This window comes from Dendrobates tinctorius, unplaced genomic scaffold (genome assembly GCF_039654945.1).
Source record: "Dendrobates tinctorius isolate UK_male_01 unplaced genomic scaffold, ASM3965494v1 ptg000028l, whole genome shotgun sequence".
NCBI lineage: Eukaryota > Metazoa > Chordata > Amphibia > Anura > Dendrobatidae > Dendrobates > Dendrobates tinctorius.
Genome location: NW_027361696.1, coordinates 31,644,177 through 31,667,315, shown reverse-complemented (window position 1 = coordinate 31,667,315; position 23,139 = coordinate 31,644,177). Strand labels below are relative to the sequence as shown.

Here is a 23,139-nt window from a genome sequence, read left to right as displayed (position 1 = left end):
CCATGTCAGAAAGCTGTGTTTGCTTCCTAGGTCATGGGTCTTCCAGCAGGACAGTGACCCCAAACATACTATAAGAAGGCCCCAGAAATGGATGGAAACAAAGTGCTGGAGAGTTCTGAAGTGACAGCAAAGATTCCAGATCTAAATCCCATTAATCACATGTAGAGAGATCGTACAATTTCTGTTGGGAGAAGGCACCTTCACATACGAGAGACCTGGAAGAGTTTGTGAAAGAAGAGTCATCCATAATTCCAGTTGAGAGGTGTAAGAAGCTTGTTGATGGTTATAGAAAGCGATTGATTGCAGTTATTTATTCTATATAGTGCAAACAAATATTAAGTTGAGGGTGCCAACAATTTTGTTTGTCCTATTTAAGGATTTTTTTGTGAAATAATGTCCAATTTGCCGTTTGTTTAAATTTTTTTTGTTGTTCCAATACACCTAAAGGAAATAGTGTATAGCAAAACTTGTAATTATAGTATTTTTCTGGGAGAAAAATTTCATTTTCTGGAACAATTTCAAGGATGCCAACACTTTTGGGCTATGACTGTATGTATTTCAGCCTGAAATGGAAAAGGTGGGCAGTGGGCACAAAGAAAACGAAAATTCTGTCATACCAAGTATCACCAGTAGAAGAAGTCTCAGCAGAGCCATCGGCAATTACTTAGTCTGAAAAATATCAACTGCATGCATTATATAATCAGCTCTTTATACCAATCAGCAGCTGTTAAAGCAAATGCATAAAAACATTATTTCAACTAATCAATGAAACGTGAGAGAAGATTCTTGCAGCCTGAACCGTATGAATCGGACACATGATGCTTTATTGAAGCCGTATATGTTTTATTCTGAAACAGCTTATTGTTCAGATGATAGAAATTTAGCAAAATATTAAAATTCTTTTATTTGTGTCAGTTTAATATTTTTTTCTGCGAAGGACAATGATATAATAAACCCAATATTGATTTATGTAACTCAATGCCAGAGGTGCAATACCTGACACATACATTAAATGGAGTGGCGCTGTTTCTGGAAAAAGTGAAGTCCTCTGCATTTTACGGAACTTATTGTTTGTTTTCTGAGATAGCTCATTGCTTATTATTCTTACAAATCCTAACAAGTCACAGGTGAAAAATATAGTAACTCACTGATACGTCTTAGGAAATCAGGTGAGGTTTCGACAAATTCCACGATTAACAATATGATATATTTATATTTTGTCGTCCAGCAAGGAGACAACGCAAAGTCAAGTTGTTGTCTGACTTTTGAATGCACTGCCAGACGTTTTATACTCCTAGAATACAGTAAATATTCAAGTACATTTGTCTCTTTCTTATTGGTTAGAATCTATATGCATAAGCAGCAACTTTTTGAAATGTTGAATAACAAATAACAGTCTCCTGAATGTGTCCACTTATCTCTAGCTAAGCCACAGGTGTAGAAAGTCACAAGTCTTGCACAAGGTTGTAAGCAAACATTATTTTCCCTGCTGTAGGCACAAGCATTTTTGGAGCATATTTTGCTACAACTTTTAACTCTTGATTTTCTGGACACTACGTGTCCTGAATATGTAATATATTCAGCAGCAGATCCCGTTGGTACAATCAGATCTGACATACCCAGGATCACACACAAACACCTGTGACATTTACTTAACTTGTCTTGTGATTTGTCCAAATCTTTTTCCATGAGTCTTAAGTATTAGGCCGGGATCAGACATGAGCGGAATACAGCCGAGTCTCGCATGTTAATACCCAGCACTGCCGTTGGCACTCGGGAGCGGAGCGTGAGGCTCCATGTATTGCTATGCAGCGGCACCCTTTGCTCCTGAGTGCTGGCGGCAGTGCCTGGATTAACATGCGAGACTCAGCCGTGTTTCTTGTATGTGTGGTCCCGGCCTCATTCTGTATCTCATTGTTTGTCTTAATTTAGGTATTAGTAAAATAAAGGATTAATTTGATGTTATTCAGCCTTTCTGTTTGATAACACATAAAATCCTTCTATGTATTAATTCAGCTAATTTAACCAGGAAATATGTGGATTTTCATAGTATATGAAATCTCTGACCTTTCCTGGTGCCTGCGCACTGAAGTACTTGGCTCTGCCCTCAACAGGGCAGGTGAAGTAGGTCGCGACAGAAGCAAAGAGGAGGAAGTCATCGCATGAAGATAGGAGGCACCGGACCCGGACCTGCATCGCCCATCGGACCGAACCAATGATGACCTGGTTATTAGAAAGGCAGATAAGGGTGGGGGAACAGTAGTGTTGATATCATCCTTATATTTTAAGGAAAATTATAGAATCTTGCAAGATACTATCACCTATGTCCTTTCCTCACTAAATGAAGCAGAATTCCTGTAGCTATACAGGCAGCTAAACCGCTATAATGGGGTCCAATAAGGAGACTGTAGTTGAATCTGTGCTTTATTGAATGTGATGGTATATTGATGCGGTGAAACTACAAACAAAAACATATATGCATGCAATCAATACTGGGTTCATCAGGGATTCATATATACTTAGTACATCATCTGCACTAATAGCTAACCAGGGGAGAACTATTTAACCCCTTCCTGACATCAGACGTACTATCCCGTCCATGGGACCCGGGCCCCTATGCCCATGGACGGGATAGTACGTCTAGCGCGATCAGCGGCCCCCACGTGGTGAGCGCCGCTGATCACGGCCGTGTGTCAGCTGATTATCACAGCTGACACCCGGCACTATGTGTCAGGGGCGGTCACGGACCGCCCCCGACACGTTAACCCCTTGCACACCGCGATCAAACATGATCGCGGTGTACCGGGAGTTAAAGGGAAGCATCGGCAGGGAGGGGGCTCCCTCCGTGCTTCCCTGAGCCCCCCACGGCAGCGCAATGTGCAGCGCTGCTGCGGGGGACTCCTTTCCTCCAGGCCCCCGGATCCAAGATGGCGACGGGGGCCTGGAGGAAGCAGGCTTCCTCAGTGCCTGCAAAGCGCAGGCATGAGGAAGCCTTGTGCACTGCCTGTGACAGATTGCTGATCTGTCACAGTGACCTGTGATGTGACAGATCAGCGATCTGTTACAGGACAGTGATGTCCCACCTGGGACTATGTAATAAAGTAAAAAAAAAATAAAAAAAAAGTGTAAAAATAATTTTAAAAAAATCGCCAAATAAATTAGTGAAAAAAAAAAAAATTATTCCCCAATAAATTCATTTTTTGAAAATAAAAAAAAACCAAAACAATAAAAGTACACATATTAGGTATCGCCGCGTCCGTAGCGACCCGCCCTATAAAACTGTCCCATTAGTTAACCCCTTTAGTGAACCCCTTAAAAAATAAAAATAAAAAACGAAGCAAAAAATAATGATTTATTATACCGCCAAACAAAAAGTGCAATAACGCGCGATCAAAAAGACGCATATAAATATCCATGGTACCGCTGAAAACGTCATCTTGTCCCGCAAAAAACGAGCCACCACACAGCATCATCAGCGAAAAAATAAAAAAGTTATAGCTCGCAGAATAAAGCGATGCAAAAATAATTAATTTTTATATAAAATAGTTTTCATTGCATAAAACCGACAAAACATAAAAAAACGACCTAAATGAGGTATCGCTGTAACCGTACTGACCCGAAGAATAAAACCGCTTTATCAATTTTACCGCACGCGGAACGGTGTAAACGCACTCCCCCAAAAGAAATTCATGAAACGCTGGTTTTTGTTCATTCTGCGTCCCAAAAATCGGAATAAAAAGCGATCAAAAAATGTCACGTGCCCGAAAATGGTACCAATAAAAACGTCAACTCGTCCCGCAAAAAATAAGACCTCACATGACTCGGTCGGTCAAAATACGGAAAAATTATAGCTCTCAATATGTGGTGATGCAAAAACTATTTTTATCAGCATACTCAGGACAAATTGGACAACAACTTTTGGGGTCCAATTTCTCCTGTTACCCTTGGGAAAATAAAAAAAATGGTGACTAAAAGATCATGTTTGTGGAAAAAATACGAATTTTTTATTTTCACGCCCGGGCGTTATAAACTTCTGTGAAGCACTGGGGGGTTCAAAGTGCTCACCACACATCTAGATAAGTTCCTTGGGGGTCTAGTTTCCAAAATGGTGTCATTTGTGGGGGGTTTCCACTGTTTAGGTACATCAGGGGTTTTCCAATCGCGACATGGTGTCCGATCTCAATTCCAGCCAAAAACGTCAATGGCGCTGCTTCCCTTCCGAGCTCTGCCATGCGCCCAAATAGTGGTTTACCCCCACATGTGGGGTATCAGCATACTCAGGACAAATTGCACAATAACTTTTAGGGTCCTGTTACCCTTGGGAAAACAAAAATTGGGGTGAAAAGATCATTTTTGTGGAAAAAATATGATTTTTTAATTGTACCGCTGTACGTTATAAACTTCTGTAAAGCCCTTGTGGGTTCAAAGTTCTCACCACATATCTAGATAAGTTCCTTGGGGGGGTCTAGTTTCCAAAAAGGGGTCACTTGTAGGGGGTTTCGACTGTTTAGGTACATCAGGGACTCTCCAAAATTGACATGGCGTCCGATCTGAATTCCAGCCAATTTTGCATTGAAAAAGTCAAACGGCGCTCCTTCCATTCTGAGCTCTGCCATGCGCCGAAACAGTCGTTCCCCCCCACAAATCAGGTATCAGCGTACTCAGGACAAATTGCACAATAACTTTTGCAGTCCAATTTCTCCTGTTACCCTTGGTAAAATAAAAAAAATTGAACCTGAAGTATTTTTTTTGTGAAAAAAAGTTAGATGTTCATTTTTTTTTAAATATTCAAAAAAATTCCTGTGACGCACCTAAAGGGTTAATAAACTTCTTGAATGTGGTTTTGAGCACCTTAAGGGGTGCAGTTTTTAGAATGGTGTCACTTTTGGGTATTTTCTATCATATAGACCCCTCAAAGTGGCTTCAAATGTGATGTGGTCCTAAAAATAAAATGGTGTTGTAAAAATGAGAAATCGCTGGTCAACTTTTAACCCTTATAACTTCCTAACAAAAAAAAATTTTGGTTCCAAAATTGTGCTGATGTAAAGTAAACATGTGGGAAATGTTAGTTATCAAGTTTTTTGTGTGCCGTATCTCTGTGATTTAAGGGCATAAAAATTCAAAGTTGGAAAATTGCGAAATTTTCAAAATTTTTGCCAAATTTCCGTTTTTTTCACAAATAAACGCAAGTTATTTGAATGAAATTTTACCACTAACATGAAGTACAGTATGTCACGAGAAAACAATGTCAGAATCACCGGGATCCATAGAAGCGTTCCAGAGTTATGACCTCATAAAGGTACAGTGGTCAGAATTGTAAAAATTGGCCCGGTCATGAACGTGCAAACCACCCTTGGGGGTGAAGGGGTTAAGCAGGCTATTATGAGACAGGAATTGGATACAGGAAGCATAAATACATACCAGCGATGCTGTCACAAGGGAAGAAGAGAAATGAGATGCTTCCTGAGGGAAAATGGGGACTGAACTAACTATAATCCTTTGTAAAAGGCTACCAGGATGCATTGCAAATGGACGGAAATAGCATAGTGAAAGTAAAACACACAATAACACTACGGTTATGGAGCCAGAAAACACTGTAAACATTAACAAGCAGATAATCAGGGATTATGAATTAAATGTCGGAGACAGAACAACTTATATCCCCCTAGCCAAGGACCAGACTGCTTTCTATAAAGTTAAAAGCTAAATTAGACAGATTGTTGCAGGAGGATTTGAGGGAAGGAATTTTTGATCAAAAATCATTTGATTATCATGGTAGTAAATTCACCAGTTATGCCAATCTATCACTTCCTGCCTAAAATCCATAAAGGTGTTTCCCTTCCCCCCCTTTCAGACCAATTAAATCAGGTATTGGGTCTTTGGGAGAAAAAGTACGGGAATGGATTGACTTTTTTCTGCAACCTTTGGTGAAGGAAATACCAGGTTTTATACGAGACAAAAATACCTTGGTGCAAAGTTTTCAAAATATGAAATGGGAAAAATGTTTTTCGTGGTTAACCTGTGACATCATAAACTTATACCCCTCTATACCACACCATATTGCTTTAGACAGCCTAGAAATGGCGGTGCGGTGACCTGCGCCGAACGCAACATGTTGCATTTTGGTGCGGTCGCCGCACCGTCAAAACGACGCATGCGGAGGCATCCGCATACATTGGCACAGCCTGCGTATCTAATGCTAAAGATAGGGTACACAGGCCGCATGCTGACGTGGGGCGAAGCTGACCAGAGGAGGTGCGGCCATGGGCAGAGCTTCACGGCGGAAGTCGGCATCCCTCCGCAGCTCTTCCATACGCTAGTGTGAAACTCGCCTAAGCGTGCTCCCACCTTGGCTAGTTTGCTTTCACCGTTTATTATTGAGTGATAGCACACAAAGCAAACGTACCTGGTTGTCTTGCACGTGTTTTTATGGTTGTGGTCATGCTCATAGTATTGCTTGCAGTTATGCAACCAGGAGTAAAATTCACTCACAATCTCACACACTCCCACACACACTCACAGTCACACTCACACTCATACACTCACACTCTTCCACGAACACACACTCACATTCACACACTCACAGTCACACTCACACACTCACAATCATACACTCACACTCTTCCACTAACACACACTCACATTCACACACTCACAGTCACACTCATACTCTCCCAATCCCAAATGCAGGAGGACGACCATAAGGGGTGAGCTGAATTATTTTACTTTTTTTTTCCAAATGTTAATCTGTGGGGCAGCTTCCATCATTCGTTTATTAAAACGTGCGATTGAAATTGCAGCATGCTGCGATTTGCACCGTTTGTCGTCCGAGACTCGCCAATGCAAGTTTATGGGTGCGAGAAAAAAACGGATACCACACAGACTATCAGTGTGACTTGCGAGAAATACACACCGTGTCCTTTGAAAAGCCGGCAATTCATATGTGGCTATACAGTAAAATCACACTGACATGTTATAATATCAAAGATAGAGTACATGTATACCTGTAGAATAGGTATATATATATATATCAGTTACATATATACATATATGTTTTTTTTATATTTCACAGAGAGACGTGGTAGAATAGCCATTAATTCATTTGTTAGCTTCTGAAAAATCAGAAGCCGAAAGGATAGGAGACAAGGTTTACATATAGTAAACCCATGCAGGACAGTTAGATTTATATATTTCAGTAAAACAACCATATCCTAAACGGATATCAAGAATGTATGAAAAATGATTGTATCTTAAAAAATCAATTTATTAGCCAATATTAAAACAATAAATATTATGAGTGCTCACAGATCAATCAGAAACGGTTGGGAACAAACACAGTCAGCCAGATAAAAAAATGATTATACATATAGCGCTAGGCGGTATAAAAACTCATATATACCGCATATCAATAAATGCTCATGGTTTTCCTTTTTAAAATATTGCACAAATTTGTAAACAAATTTAATAGAAAGCAGCTAAATCATTTAAAGTGTACTAAAAGTTAAATAACAAGACCCCTGACCGCTGCCAATGACAAAGTGTCTGTGTGCAGCCAAAAAATACATCATGGCGCCTGACCGCTGCTTACAATAAAGTGTCTATGTGCAGACCGAGAGCCGAACTCATGTCACTATGAGGATGTGAGTAATTAATGAAATGAGAGGTAATCTCCCACCATGAATATGCAAAGCCGAAACGCGCATCAGGGGACGCGTTGTGGGTCCCGACACAGCATCACAGGTAATTCTATACGCTTTGCATATTCATGGTGGGAGATTATCTCTCGTTTCATTAATTACTCACATCCTGGTTATGGCCCCCCTGGCTAAAAAAATCTGCCCCCGCCACCCCAGAAAAGGCACATCTGTAAGATGCGCCAATTCTGGCACTTAGCCTCTCTCTTCCCACTGCCCTGTAGCGGTGGCATATGGGGTAATATTCTGCATGTGTGTGATTATTTAACCCTTTACAATCTTCAGGATTAATAATGGATAGGTGTTTTATTGACACCTCTCCATTACTAAGCCACGTTTAATGTAACCTTACAATGCAAAGATGACATTAACCTCTTATTACCCCATATGCCACCCCTACAGAGCATTTGGAAGAGAGAGGCTAAGTGCCAGAATTGGCGCATCTTACAGATGCGCCTTTTCTGGGGTGGCTAGGGGCAGATTTTTATTAACCGGGGGGGGGGGCAATAACCATGGTCCCTTTCTAGGCTATTAATATCTGCCTTGAGTCACTGGCTTTCCTTCTCTGGAGCCCACGCCAGTTTTTACTTCAATACATTCTTTTAATACATACAGGTCCCAAATTTTACATACACATGCTAATAACAGTGTTAGACACTGACATTAGTGATGAGCGAACATGCTCGCCACTAATCGTTACGCACCCGAGCGCCGAGCATTTCCGGGAATACTCGCCGGGAACTCGGGTCTCCACCTTGCATTTTTGGCGGTTTTTAAAGACCCCATCAACATGCAAGGATTGTCTGCCAGGCACTGTAGCGCTGCAGCCATCTTTGCTGTGGTCTTGCAGTGATTGGCTGGCCGCACAGCATCATCAGGGGTTTAAGAGACTGGACGCTGTGCTGCTCGGCGCATTCGACTCCGGATTGAGATCGTGTAGGGAGAGCTGCTCCTGAGATAGGGTCAGATTTGGGGATTTATTAGTCAGTGTGGGATCTACCATCCTAAACTACTCAAATCCAGGTAAACCAACAGTCCTTCTAAGGACTAATTCCGGAGTATATATGTTGCAGTGTTAGGTAGGCAGGGGAATGTACGTCGCTCTATACATATCAGTGCAAGGCCTGTAGGTACTGTATGTGTGTATATAGATATCATTGCATACATCAAGAGGGTCCATTCCATTACTGTCTGCTGCTGCTACCTATAGCATATATTGACTGTATATACCTAGCCCCAGGTATAATTGGCTGGTAAAAAATTTTTTGCCAGGTAAATAGAGATTAGTTTATTGCAAAGCAATCCAGAGCCCTTTTTTTTCTCCATTTGCTTTTTGACACTGCACAATACAGCCAGATCCTTTTCCTAGCACAGCATGAAAATCTAGCAATCTTAAAAGGGTCCCAAAAATCAATTTTTAGTGTGCAGAGAAATCTTTCATTTTAATGTGGTACGGTAGAGTAGAATTTTTTTTATTGCCTTACACAATTTCTTTTCTTTTCAATGTTCTTTTTATTGAAGTTAATAAAGTTACATACAATATCAAGCAAATTGCAGTCAAAATTGTTATTTATCTTACAATCTTCGTTTATCAGAAAATGAACAAATAGCATGTAATATCTATTCATGACATTGAGATCTACCATGTAAAGGTTAGAAAGTGCTATAAATCAGAAGGTTCATCTAGTAGTGTGAAACAGGCCTAAGCTGGAAATCCATAGATGCAGTGTAAAGTATGGAAATGCTAGAGAGCGTCAACTGATTATAGGGGAGTTGTGACTATTATAGACTCTCATACAATGCATCAGAAATCATAGCATACGACAAAGAACTATTCAGGGTCTTTAAAGTCAACATTTAATCACAAAATGACCTATTGAAGAACTCGCACGCTCCCTGCATGCCTCCCCAGCCCACAAATCCTGTATAATGTCTTTTGTTGCATGGATAAAATAAAAAAGACTTTGGAATATTGAATCCAAATGGTGAGTGCCACATTTTTTTTCTTTTGGATAATGAGAATGAACATGTACTTTCACTGCTGAGCACCCCGCATTGGAAAAGTGTAAAGGAGAAAGCAGTTCGTTTGATGCAGTGAGTAACCGGAGACTGAGAAGGGGTTAACAAGTATTTACTAAACAATCGATAACAGTAATACTCCTTGCAGGGAGGTAAAGACAATGGCAAAGAGAATATAGAAGATAAACGGGACACTTATCGGTTGAAGTTCTGACAGGAGGAAGGCTGCAATATCTCCCGGAGGCGTCTCAAACGATGCACAAAGTCTCTGGTTCTGCTCCGAAGAAACAAGTAATACTGCTGCCCGACAGTGCCAAAGAATTCAGTTCTCTTTGTCTTTGGTACGCTGGAACATGGAAACAGCCTCTTCGACTGCCGGTCTCAATCGTGGATGGTAAACGAACCATTGGAACCACTGAAATGTTTTCTCAAGGCCGAAGTGAGCCCCCCTCTCGTGAGCTTTGGTAGCCAGCGTAGGTAGTACTGTCTCTGGTATCACGACCTGCCAGGAAGCTCCCAGTTCTTCCTGGAGTTGTACCTTCCGGTATAGCAGTCCATTTCTCATCTGTAGCTGCTCCCACTACCATAAGATCTTTAATGCTACTGGGGTCAAAGCACTTCGCTGCTTTGGACTAAGCAGCTCCCCCACTGTCACCCAGTGCCTAAACAAAGCGAGTTCACAATCCTCCTGCTGTAATTGGACCCACTCATCCCGAGATCTTCCCAATACTCCTCCATGGCAGAGGGTTTGTATCTGGTCCAGCGTGGCCGTCACCGTCCCAGCAGTCCTTCAAAATCGGGGAACCTCCTCCCACTCCAGCAATTCACCCCTACTCTTCCCCAGTGGTGCATGTCTTGCGCTAGACAGGGCATCAGCGTGTGTGTTCTCTGCTCCTCTCCTGTAGGTGATCCGATACTAGAACTTTGCCTTCCTGGCCACCCAAGGTTGCTTTAAGGCAACTAGTTTAGCATTCTCCTGGTGTGCCAACGGGTTATTATCGGTACGTACCAGTACCTCCGAGCCAGACAGGTATTCTGTGAATCTCTCCGTCATAGCCCACACCAACGCCAGCAGGTCCAGCATTGAAGGAGCTGTAATTGACTGGGTTGCGCTCGGAATTGTGGAGGGACCGACTAGCATCACCCTCACCCTCTCTCTCCCGTCCTGCACCTGCAACAACACCGCTCCAAGTCCGTGCAAGCTGCTGTCAGTGTGGACAATGAGCGGTAAAGAGAAGTCTGCATAAGCCAGTACCGGGGCCTCGGTTAGTGCCTTTTTAGCTCACAAAACACCTTCTCCTGCCTTACTTCCCAGCGAATGGATCTCTCCTTGGCATTCGGAGGTACTCCCTTCACGAGTTCGAGCAACAGTTGTACCACGCGAGTAAAGTTCTTCACAAAACGACGGTAGTATCCCGTTAGTCCTAGGAATGCATGTACATTCTTCATGCCTTCTGGAGTCGGCCAATCACTGATCACTTTTGTGACGGTCTCACTCCATCGGCGGAAACAATATGCCCCAAGTAATCGATCTGAGTCTGGAACAGGTGACACTTCTGGGGTTTCACTTTTAGCCCATACCTCTGTAGACATTCCCTTGCCACGTGCCTTGACCATTGTAAATGGACTAGAATATTTTACACGTTCACTACAAATGGCTGAATTTAGAGCGAAATTGTATGTGATACATAAGCGGGAAAACCACACTTTAACCTATCTGGACTGTAGTTAAAAATGTTTTTTTAGGGCCAATAAGTACGGTAACATACTGTAAAAACACAAGAATATGTAGGCCTAAAATGCCCAAATTTTTAGCACACAGCTGTATGAGGCGTGTCACAGATAGACCCCACTGTAAAATATGTGGCCTGTTTATTACAAAAATGCAACATAGTGCTGTATATAACTTGAGTAACAGACAGGAAAACACTGGAATACCGGCCTAAAAACTCAAATTTTTATCACACGGATGCATGAGTGTCACAGATATACCACACTGTAAAATATGTGGCCTGTTTTTTTTTTAATGCAAAAGAGTGCTGGATATAACTAGAGTGACAGTGAAATTTAGACCTAAAATGCCAAAGTTTTTTGCACACGGATGTATGAGGCGTGTCACAGATATACCCCACTGTAAAATATGTGGCCTTTTTAAAAAAAATGCTAAATAGTGCTGTAAATAAGTACAGTGACACACAGGACAAAAATGTAAAACCGGCCTAAAGTGGCCAAACCTAGCACGCAGAATCGCAGATATATGAACTGTGTTCTTCACTGTCCTATTAAGGGAATAGAAGAATCCAGGATATCTATAAACAGAAAGATAGTGAGGAAACACTTAGCTAACCTAAATGAATTCAAGCCTCCAGGTCCAGATGAATTACACCCCAGAGTACTGAAGGAGATAGCAGAAGAAATTTTTGAACCCCTCTCCATAATCTTTGAAAATTCTTGGAGAACAGGAGAAGTCCCAGAAGACTGGAGAAGAGCAAATGTTGTTCCTATCTTCAAAAAGGGGAAGAAGGCGGACCCAGGCAACTATAGGCCGGTGAGTCTGACTTCTATACCAGGAAAGATCTTTGAACAAATTATTAAACAACATGTATGTCAGTGCCTGGATAAGAATGAAGTGATTAAACAGAGTCAGCATGGGTTTGTAACTAGTAAGTCATGTCAGACTAACTTAATTTCCTTCTATGACGGAATCACTGATTGGGTGCATCAAGGAAATGCTGTAGATATAGTATATCTTGACTTCAGCAAAGCATTTGACAAAGTATCTCACACAATCCTTATTGAAAAAATGACTAAGTATGGAATGGACAAGGCAACTGTTAGGTGGATTCATAACTGGCTTAGTAATCGGACCCAAAGAGTGGTCGTAAATGGCTGCACATCCTGTTGGAAGAATGTCTCAAGTGGGGTACCACAGGGCTCTGTCCTGGGCCCTGTATTGTTCAACATCTTTATCAACGATTTAGATGAAGGAATTGAAGGTAAACTGATTAAATTTGCTGATGACACAAAGCTAGGAGGGATAGCTAATACTAGAGAAGAGAGAGAGAGGATTCAAAAAGATATAAATAAACTGGAGAAGTGGGCAGCAACTAACAGAATGGTTTTTAACAGGGAAAAATGCAAAGTACTACATCTGGGCAATAAAAATGAAAAAAGCATATACAGAATGGGAGGAATAGGCCTAAGCAAGAGCACATGTGAAAAAGACTTGGGTATACTAATAGATCACAGACTGAATATGAGTCAACAGTGTGATGCAGCAGCAAAAAAAGCAAATGCAATTCTAGGATGTATTAACAGAAGCATACAGTCTAGATCACGTGAAGTCATTATTTCCCTCTACTCCTCTTTGGTCAGACCTCATCTGGAATATTGTGTCCAGTTTTGCGCACCACATTTTAAAAAAGACATCAACAAACTGGAGCAAGTTCAGAAAAGAGCAACCAGAATGGTGACCGGTCTGCAAACCCTGTCTTATGAGGAAAGGTTGCAGGATTTGGGATTGTTTAGTTTGCAAAAGAGAAGACTGAGAGGAGACTTGATAGCTGTCTACAAATATCTAAAGGGCTGTCACATTGTAGAAGGATCAACTTTATTCTCATTTGCACAAGGAAAGACTAGAAGCAATGGGATGAAACTGAATGGGAGGAGACACAGATTAGATATTAGAAAAAACTTTTTGACAGAGTGATCAATGAGTGGAACAGGCTGCCACAATAAGTGGTGAGTTCTCCTTCAATGGAAGTCTTCAAACAGAGGCTGGACAGACATCTGACTGGGATGATTTAGCGAATCCTGCTTTGAGCAGGGGGTTGGACCAGATGGCCCAGGAGGTCCCTTCCAACTCTACGATTCTATGATTCTATGATTCTATAAGCTATCCCAGAGATACCACTATGACAAATGTGTGCCTTTATTTTTTGCTTTTTTTGGCTAAATAGTGCTGTAAATAAGTACAGTGACACACAGGACAAAAATGGAAAACTGGCCTAAACTGGCCAAACTTGAAGCACGCACAGATATGAGCTGACACGGAGATACCACACTGACAAATATGTGGCCTGTATATTTTGCTTTTTAGGCTAAATAGTGCTGCATATAACTACAGTGACAGACAGCAAAAGAAAATTGAATTTAGGGATAAGATGACCAAAATTTTTAGCAGATGGATGGATGAGGTGTGTCACAGATATACCGCACTGTAAAATATGTGGCCTGTATGTATTTTTTGGGGGGGTTCAGCAAAATGGTGTCAAGAAATTGTGTAAGGCTAGTTTCACACTAGCGTATTTTACATGCAGCGCACGTATTTTACATGCTAAAGATAGGGTGCGCAGATCGCATGCGGCCGTGTGCGATAGTAGGAGGAGATGACTGGACGGGGCGGGCAGGGGGCGGGGCTTAGCGGCGCTGTGCGCTGCATGTAGAATACGCTAGTGTGAAACTAGCCTAAGACACTAAAAAAAGCTACTCTACAGTACCACATAAAAATTAAATATTTCTCTGAGCACTAAAAAGTGATTTTTTGGGACCCCTTTAAAATTGCAGGATTTTCATGCTGTGCTAGGAAATGGATCTGGCTGTATTGTGCAGTGTCAAAAAGCAAATGGAGAAAAAAAAGGGCTCTGGATTGCTTTGCAATAAAAAAATCTCTATTAACCCTGGCCACAATTTTTTTCCAAGCTAATTAGATCTGGGGCTAGATATATACGGTCAATGGAATGGACCCTCTTGATGTATGCAATGATATGTATATACACACATACAGTGCCTGCAGGCCTTGCATTGATATGTATAGAGCAACGTACGCTACCCTGCCTACCTAACACTGGAACCTATATACTCTGGAATTAGTCCTTAGTAGAACTGTTGGTTTAGTTGGATTTGAGTAGTTTACAATGGTAGACCCCACACTGACTAATAAATCTCAAAATCTGACCAAATCTCGGCAGCCGCTCTCCCTACACTATCTAAATCCAGAGCTTATACCCCTGATGATGCTGTGCGACCAGCCAATCACTGCACGACCACAACAAAGATGGCTGCGGCGTTTCATTGCCTGGCAGATAAACCCTGCATCATGATTGGGTCTCTAAAGTCCAAGTTCCCGCCGAGTAATCCCGGAAATGCTCGGTGCTCGCCAAGTACGAGTAACAAGTAGTGGCGAGCACGTTAGCTCATCACTAGTTATTATATTACTATGTTACTATTACGTCATAATGCCACCAGATGACGTAAAGTGCAGAAAGGAATTAACTAGAACGCTCAAAATCTCTGAGAGGAGAAAAATGTGTGCATATTTAGAAAGGTAAGTATGAACATGCTAATGGAAGAATGGTTAACAAGAATGAAAGTAATCTCATAGCTTACCCATGTGAGGGATAGCACTAACGTGAGTGACTTACCCATGTAGACAACACAGGATCCACCATTCACAGTATCTGATGTCACAGCTCACTTCCTCCTCTTCCTGTATAATGACTGATAACACCTCTATACACACTAGATAATACAGGATCCCTCATTCACAATAGGTGATATCACAGCTCACCTCCTCTTCCTATTGTACAATGACAGATAACACCTCTATATACAGTAGATAACACAGGATCCACCATTCACAATAGGTGATGTCACAGCTCACCTTCTCCTCCTGTACAATGACTTAAAACCCTTTATATACAGTAGACAGCACAGTATCCACCATTCACAATAGGTGATGTCACAGCTCACTTTCTCCTGTACAATGACTGATAACACCTCTATACAAAGGGGATAATACAGGATTCTCCATTTACAATAGGTGATATCACAGCTCACCTCCTCCTCCTGTACAATGACTGATAACACCTCTATATACAGTAGATAATACAGGATCCCTCATTCACAATAGGTGATATCACAGCTCACCTCCTCCTATTGTACAATGACAGATAACGCCTCTATATACAGTAGATAACACAGGATCCACCATTCACATTAGGTAGTGTCAGAGCTCACCTCCTCCTCCTATTGCACAATGACTGATAGCACCTTTATATACAGTAGATAACACAGCAGCCACCATTCACAATAGGTGATGTCATAGCTCACCTCCTCTTCCTGTACAATGACTTGTAATACATCTATATACAGTAGATAACACAGGAGCCGGCATTCATAATAGGTTATGTCACAGCTCACCTCCTCCTATTGTACAATGACAGATAACACCTCTATATACAGTAGGTAACACAGGATCCACCATTCACATTAGGTACTGTCAGAGCTCACCTCCTCCTCCTATTGCACAATGACTGATAACACCTTTATATACAGTAGATAACGCAGCAGCCGCCATTCACAATAGGTGATGTCATAGCTCACCTCCTCTTCCTGTACAATGACTGATAAGTTGATAACACCTCTATATACAGTAGATAACACAAGATCCACCATTCACAATAGGTGGTGTTAGAGCTCACTTCCTCCTCCTAATGTGCAATGACTGATAACACCTTTATATATAGTAGTTAACACAGGATCCCTAATTCAAAATAAGGGATGTCACAGCTCACCTCCTCCTCCTGCACAATGACTGATAACACCTCTATACACAGTAGATAACACAGGATCCACCATTCACAATAAGGGATGTCACAGATCACCTCGTCCTCCTGTACAATGACGGATCACACCTCTATATACAGTAGATAACACAGGATCCACCATTCACAATAGGTGATGTCACAGCTCACCTCTACCTCCTACTGTACAATGACTGATACACCTCTATATGCAGTAGTTAACACAGGATCCACCATTCACAATCAGCTCACCTCGTCCTCCTGTATAATGACTGATAACACCTCTATATACAGTAGATAACACAGGATCCACCATTCACAATAAGTGATGTCACAGCTCACCTCCTCCTACTGTACAATGACTGATAACACCTCTATATACAGTAGATATCACAAGATTCACCGCTCACAAAAAGTGATGTTGCAGCTCCCCTCCTCTACAATGACTGATAACACCTCTATGTAGAGTAGCTAATACAGGGTCCACCATTCACAACAGGTGATGTCACAGCTCACCTCCTCCTCCTCCTGTACACTTCTATATACAGTGGATAGCACAGGAGCCACCATTCACAATAGCTGTTAGGAACATGGTTGGAATCAAATTGTCGGAGGAGCACGAGCAGGAACCAGCAAGAGATTGTGTTAGGAGTTAATGATATTGGTAGAGAGGGCTATGAGCTGAGCAGAGAAGAGGGGATCAGCCATGAAGGATGTCAGTGTCCAATACTACGTTAATAACTACATGGATTTGATAATCCAGTTTGGGAATATAACATAAACGTGTCACCCGGATCACACAAAAGGCTCAATAATAGCGTGACTCACGGACTCACCTTTCCAGTTCTTCTTGCGTCGGATGCCCTTTCCGTACACGCACAGTATTTGTTGTACTCACTGAATTTGCATGTGAGTATGTAATTCCAGGTAGAAATAAATGTGACCTATAGAAATCATGCACAATAAAAAAAAAAAAAACATTTAGGATCCCAGCTATGAAAGCGCTGAGGCTCTTCCATAAGGAAGAATAGTGTGAAGCATGGCAAAGTCAAGGTTGCACATAAAGTCTTGATCTCATCTTCTTTCCTTCCGTGGAGCAGGGGTGTGGAAGCCACATAAATATACGACCAATAGATCCAAATAGAGTTGAGCGACTTTTGGTTTTTTAGGGTCGAGTTTCGTTTCGTGAAACCCGACTTTTCCAAAAGTCGGGTCGAGCAAGATCGGCCGATTATAGGGAAAAGTCGGGGTCGTCCCGAAACACGAAACCCAATGTAAGTCAATGGGGAATAAAAGTCGGCAGTGAGAGGACAGGAAACACACCTACAGTGCTCATTTGAATGTCAAAAGCATCAATTCTTCTTACTTAAGCTGGTCAACCTTAATTAACTTCATAATACAAGTTACGCACTGAAAAATGGGGGATATTTGGCTAAAGTTGTGGGGGGGTAGGGCTGGCTGCAGGTTTTCATGTGCCCTGGGCGAAAGAGCGCCCCTTTAACACATAATACCACAACTCATGCTGCTCCGATACGGCAGAGAAATAGCGGTATAGTACAATGAAAAATACTTCACTTTTTACATCTCATGACGAGGCCCATCTATTTCTCCATACAGAATCATTGGTCCCATATAATGTTTGAAACAGTATATGATGAGCTCCACATAATGCTACAGTATATGTTGGTCCCCATGGATGAAGCTCCACTGTCTTATGGGCCCAAATAATGCTCCAAACATAATGGGCCCCATTTCTAATGCTCTAGTGTATAATGGGCCCTGTAAATGCTGCTCCAGTGTCTGATGTCCACCTTTGGAATGTTCCAGTGTATGGTGGGCCCCATCTATCATTCTCCAGAGTATAGTGCTCCCCAAAAATTGCTGTCCCAACATTGAAAACAATGAAATAAGTCTCCTCGCTAGGGAATCCCTGTACTAGTCTGGACTCCTCGTCGTCCCCATCTTCCATCTCACTGCACAGTATTTCAACCTTGCAAGTGCTGTGATCCTGAGCAAGCAGGGGGGGCCCACTCGTTGGCGACGGCACTGGCACAGGGCCCCTGATAGTACGGTGGTGTGTCTGATGGCGGGTGGGCCGAATCTGCACTTTCATCTGCAGCTTCCTCTTTGTCACCGTGTAAGATGGAACAGTATATGGGAAGGGTAACCTGAGTTTCATCAGGGTCAGATTCAGGCCGGGTAGAGTGCGAGGGGAATGTAGTGGTCTGGGTCAATGTACCAGCAGATTCATCGAGCAGTGGCTGGGCATCAGTGCACTTGTGTCGCCCCCAGGAGTACGGTCGCCACAGTGGCATTACCTTCCTCCTAGGGAGTGTGATGTCATGCTTGGGAGCAACGAAGGATCTCTCTAGCAGGTTAACTGATTGGGCGGCGTTATTCCCACGAGTCATGACCCCCCAAACAGCGTTCATTAAGGCAAAGTGTTTGTTTTACGTGGGCAGTATGGTTGCAAAGCTGAACCTTAAAGGAATGTCCAGAAGGGCACCACCAGGAGTGGAGCCTACGGCGTAATTTGACTCAACACGGGCAACCTCAACCATGCCAGCTACAGAACAGATGCACACATTGCAAGCTTAATTCCGTTAACGAACGAGACTCCGTCATGCCCCGCGGTCCGAGTCCAGCTTACTAGAGGGACACGTGAGGCTCTGGCACATGAGATTGGCCAATAACTGGTGTGTCATGCCCTTACATGTCCGTGGCTGCATGTGCGCTACACTGAAAAGGCCAGCGTTTGTCGCTTACAGGTGCAGATAACCCGCTGAACAACGTTAGTGATGGGGATCACTGATTACAATTATTACCCGCGAACAATGATTTCCCAGTAAGTGCAGGTCAACCGCAGTTCCGGAATTAGGCCTAAACGTCATTCCTGAAAAAAATGAAAAACTTACGTGTGCAAACCACAGGTGCTGTAGCCTGCTTAACAGCTCGCCAGCCGTTCTCACGCCCAGTATGGGTTACACGTGATTGCACAAAGGTGAGAAAGGGTACCGTATCCCCGGATAACATGTATGGATAGCGTACACATTCAAAAGATATGTCTATACATCAGGAGGCAGGCTCAGACGGTGTTAGGCCCAGTATGGCTTGCACGTGATTGCACAAAGGTGAGAAAGGGTACCGTATCCCCGGATAACATGTATGGATAGCGTACACATTCAAAAGATATGTCTATACATCAGGAGGCAGGCTCAGACGGTGTCAGGCCCAGTATGGATTGCACGTGATTGCACAAAGGTGAGAAAGGGTACCGTATCCCCGGATAACATGTGTGGATAGCGTACACATTCAAAAGATATGTCTATACATCAGGAGGCAGGCTCAGACGGTGTAAGGCCCAGTATGGCTTGCAAGTGATTGCACAAAGGTGAGAAAGGGTACTGTATCCCCGGATAACATGTATGGATAGCGTACACATTCAAAAGATATGTCTATACATCAGGAGGCAGGCTCAGACGGTGTAAGGCCCAGTATGGCTTGCAAGTGATTGCACAAAGGTGAGAAAGGGTACCGTATCCCCGGATAACATGTATGGATAGCGTACACATTCAAAAGATATGTCTATACATCAGGAGGCAGGCTCAGACGGTGTCAGGCCCAGTATGGCTTGCAAGTGATTGCACAAAGGTGAGAAAGGGTACCGTATCCCCGGATAACATGTATGGATGGCGTACACATTCAAAAGATATGTCTATACATCAGGAGGCAGGCTCAGACGGTGTAAGGCCCAGTATGGCTTGCAAGTGATTGCACAAAGGTGAGAAAGGGTACCGTATCCCCGGATAACATGTATGGATAGTGTACACATTCAAAAGATATGTCTATACATCAGGAGGCAGGCTCAGACGGTGTTAGGCCCAGTATGGCTTGCAAGTGATTGCACAAAGGTGAGAAAGGGTACCGTATCCCCAGATAACATGTATGGATAGCGTACACATTCAAAATATATGTCTATACATCAGGAGGCAGGCTCAGACGGTGTCAGGCACAGTATGGATTTGACGGCCCAGACTACACAGCGGAGTAGCAGGGAGAGGTAAAGATTGCAAATGCTGGGGCCCTGCCCAAGCAAGGGGGGCCCACTTGTGGGCGTCAGTACTGGCACTGGACCCCTCATAGTACGGCGGTGTGTCTGAAGGCGGGTGTGCACCACCACCGTCAGAGACACTTGATTGCACTATGAGGGACCCTGTGCCAGTGCCCACACCCAAGAGTCGGCCTACCCACCTGTCCATGGCAACGGCACTCGCACGGTGTCGTGCGCTAGGTGGTGACCCCGGCCATGGGGGGGGGAGGCAGCACAGTTAGGGAGTTTTAGAAAGTGGCATATGTTGATGTTGGACACTCAGCTGATGCAAAAGGCGAAATAGGTCAAGTCCCAGGAAGAGGTGGACCAAAGCAAGCCATTTTTCTGTCACCCTATGTGTCATCAGGGGAAGGTGGGACAAAATCCTTGGAAACCCATGCATGGTTCATTTTAATGAAGGTTAGATCATCCACGTTTTGGGTTGACAGACGTGTCCTTTTTTCTGTCAGGATTGATCCAGCTGCACTGAAGACTCTTTCCGATAGCACACTTGCAGCTGGGCAAGCGAGCTCCTGTAAGGCATATTGTGCCAATTCAGGCCAGGTGTCCAGTTTAGCAGCCCAATAGTCAAAGGGGAATGACCTGTGTGGGAGAACATCGATATGGGAGGAAAAGTAGTTTGTAACCATAGTTGACAACTGCTGTCTCCTGTCACTTTCCATCGATGCTGTATTACCAGTTGTGTGAGCGGTACTTGAAAAATCAGTCCACAACATTGTCATGAAACCCCTGTCTCCAACGCCACTTCTGATGTGTGCACCACGAACACCTCTGCCAAGCTGCCCCCGGTCCGTACGGCTCGTGTGAGAACCATCACTGCTGCTGTGTGCTGGGAATGCCTCAAGCAACCGATTTACCAGAGTTGCTTGTTTATTAGCCAATATTAGGTCAAGGTTCTCCTGTGGCATGATGTTTTGTAATTTGCCTTTATAGCGTGGATCCAGGATGCTGGCCAACCAGTAGTCGTCATCGTTCATCATTTTGGCAATGCGGGGGTCCCTTTTTAGGATCCGCAAGGCATAATCTGACATAATCTTTTATACCTTTCCTGATGTCTTTTTGGACCTCTAATTTCAACCTTGGATCTATGCAACGTTTTCATCTCGTGGATTGCGACGTTCCTGCACGCTGGTCTGCTGTGGGATGGAAAATGCAGCACACCCCCACACTTTCTACTGCTGCCGGGCACACTGCATATGGTTTTTACCCGGATCCTCCACTACCACCCACAAGTCCCCTGCTGGCATGGCCACTTTGGGGTACGCAATATGGTCCATCTCAGCTAATACTACCGACGGATGTATGCTGCTGCCCACAGCCTGTGTCAGTGATACAGCCATATGTGCTTAGCGGAGAGCACCGTATACAGTATGCCACGGAGAGGTCTCCCGGGATGGATGGAATCACTGATCGGATGGTTGTCCCTAGGTCTGTCGCTAATCGAGTAGTGTATTCAAGGAGTCGTCTTCTGGAAATGCGCAGGACAAAGTCTTCTCCAGCAGTTGCAATACCACATGTTCCACGGGAAATGAGGAGACCTTTCAGAGGTTGCAGAGCAGGCAAGAAGACCAAGTCCTGGAGGAGAAGGTTTAAACCTGCAGTCCCATCCATCATCATGGGTAATGTACGATCGCTTGGTAACAAGTCGGATGAACTGCTGGCTCTGAGTAAGACCCGGAAGGAGTTCAGGGAATGCAGTCTCATGTGCTTTACAGAAACCTGGTTGCATGAGGACGTCCCGGATTCAAGTATATCGGTACCGAGGTTTCAAATGGTTCGGGCTGACAGGGACAGAGTGAAGTGCGGTAAGAAGAAGGGTGGAGGAGTGATACTGTACATTAACAACAGATGGTGTAATCAGGGGCATGTAACAGTAAAGGAGAGACATTGTTGCCCAAACATTGAACTATTAGCAGTGGGCCTCAGGCCTTACTATCTGCCTAGAGAATTCTCTCTTGTTATTGCAGTGGTGTCGTATATACCACCATCTGCAAATCCAGAGGCAGCTGGGGATGTACTGTCTGGGGTGATTGCCCGGCTTCAGACGAAACACCCTAACTCTCTAACTGTCATTTCTGGGGATTTTAATAGAGCCAAGATCTCATTACCAAAATTCTATCAATATGTCAAATGTTCTACAAGGGACAATTATATATTGGATCTCCTCTATGCCAGTGTTAAGGATGCTTACTCATCATCTGCATTGCCCCCCCTGGGGAAATCTGACCACAATCTCATACTATTGTCTCCAGCTTATCAACCAGTTGTCTGCAAACAACCAGCGACAATTAAACGGATAAGGAAATGGTCTCCGGCAGCTGAAAAGACTTTACAAGACTGCTTTGAATGCACAGACTGGGAGGTGTTATGTGCCAGGGAACCTAATGATGATGTTAATGAGGTTACCAGGAGAGTTACTGATTACATCAACTTTTGTACTGACAATATTGTACCTATTCATGAGGTTCGGTGTTTTGCAAACAATAAGCCTTGGATTACAAAAGAATTGAAACATCTACTAAACAGGAAAAAAAAAGCTTTTGAAAGGAAGGACAAGGAGGAAATGAAAATTGTTCAGAGAGACTTAAAGGGGAAAATTAGGATTGCCCGTGAAGCATTCAGAATTAAATTGGAAAATAAATTGTCACATAACAACTCCAGAGAAGTGTGGGCTGGAATGAAGCTTTTGACTGGGTTTAAGGCAAGGTCAGATCAGGGGGGTGGGGGGCTG

The 23,139-nt window shown here is 43.3% G+C and overlaps 1 protein-coding gene and 1 long non-coding RNA gene across 2 annotated transcripts in view; one reads left to right on the top strand and one right to left on the bottom strand.

Annotated features, from left to right (window-relative positions):
- LOC141085260 (uncharacterized) overlaps window positions 1–784 on the bottom strand; it is a 32,818-nt gene extending 32,034 nt beyond the window's left edge. The window contains exon 1 of the long non-coding RNA XR_012231256.1: window positions 618–784. This is a non-coding gene — a long non-coding RNA (uncharacterized lncRNA). The remainder of the gene's footprint in view (window positions 1–617) is intronic.
- LOC141085259 (zonadhesin-like) overlaps window positions 1–23,139 on the top strand; it is a 98,864-nt gene that overhangs the window by 47,798 nt on the left and 27,927 nt on the right. The window lies entirely within an intron of this gene.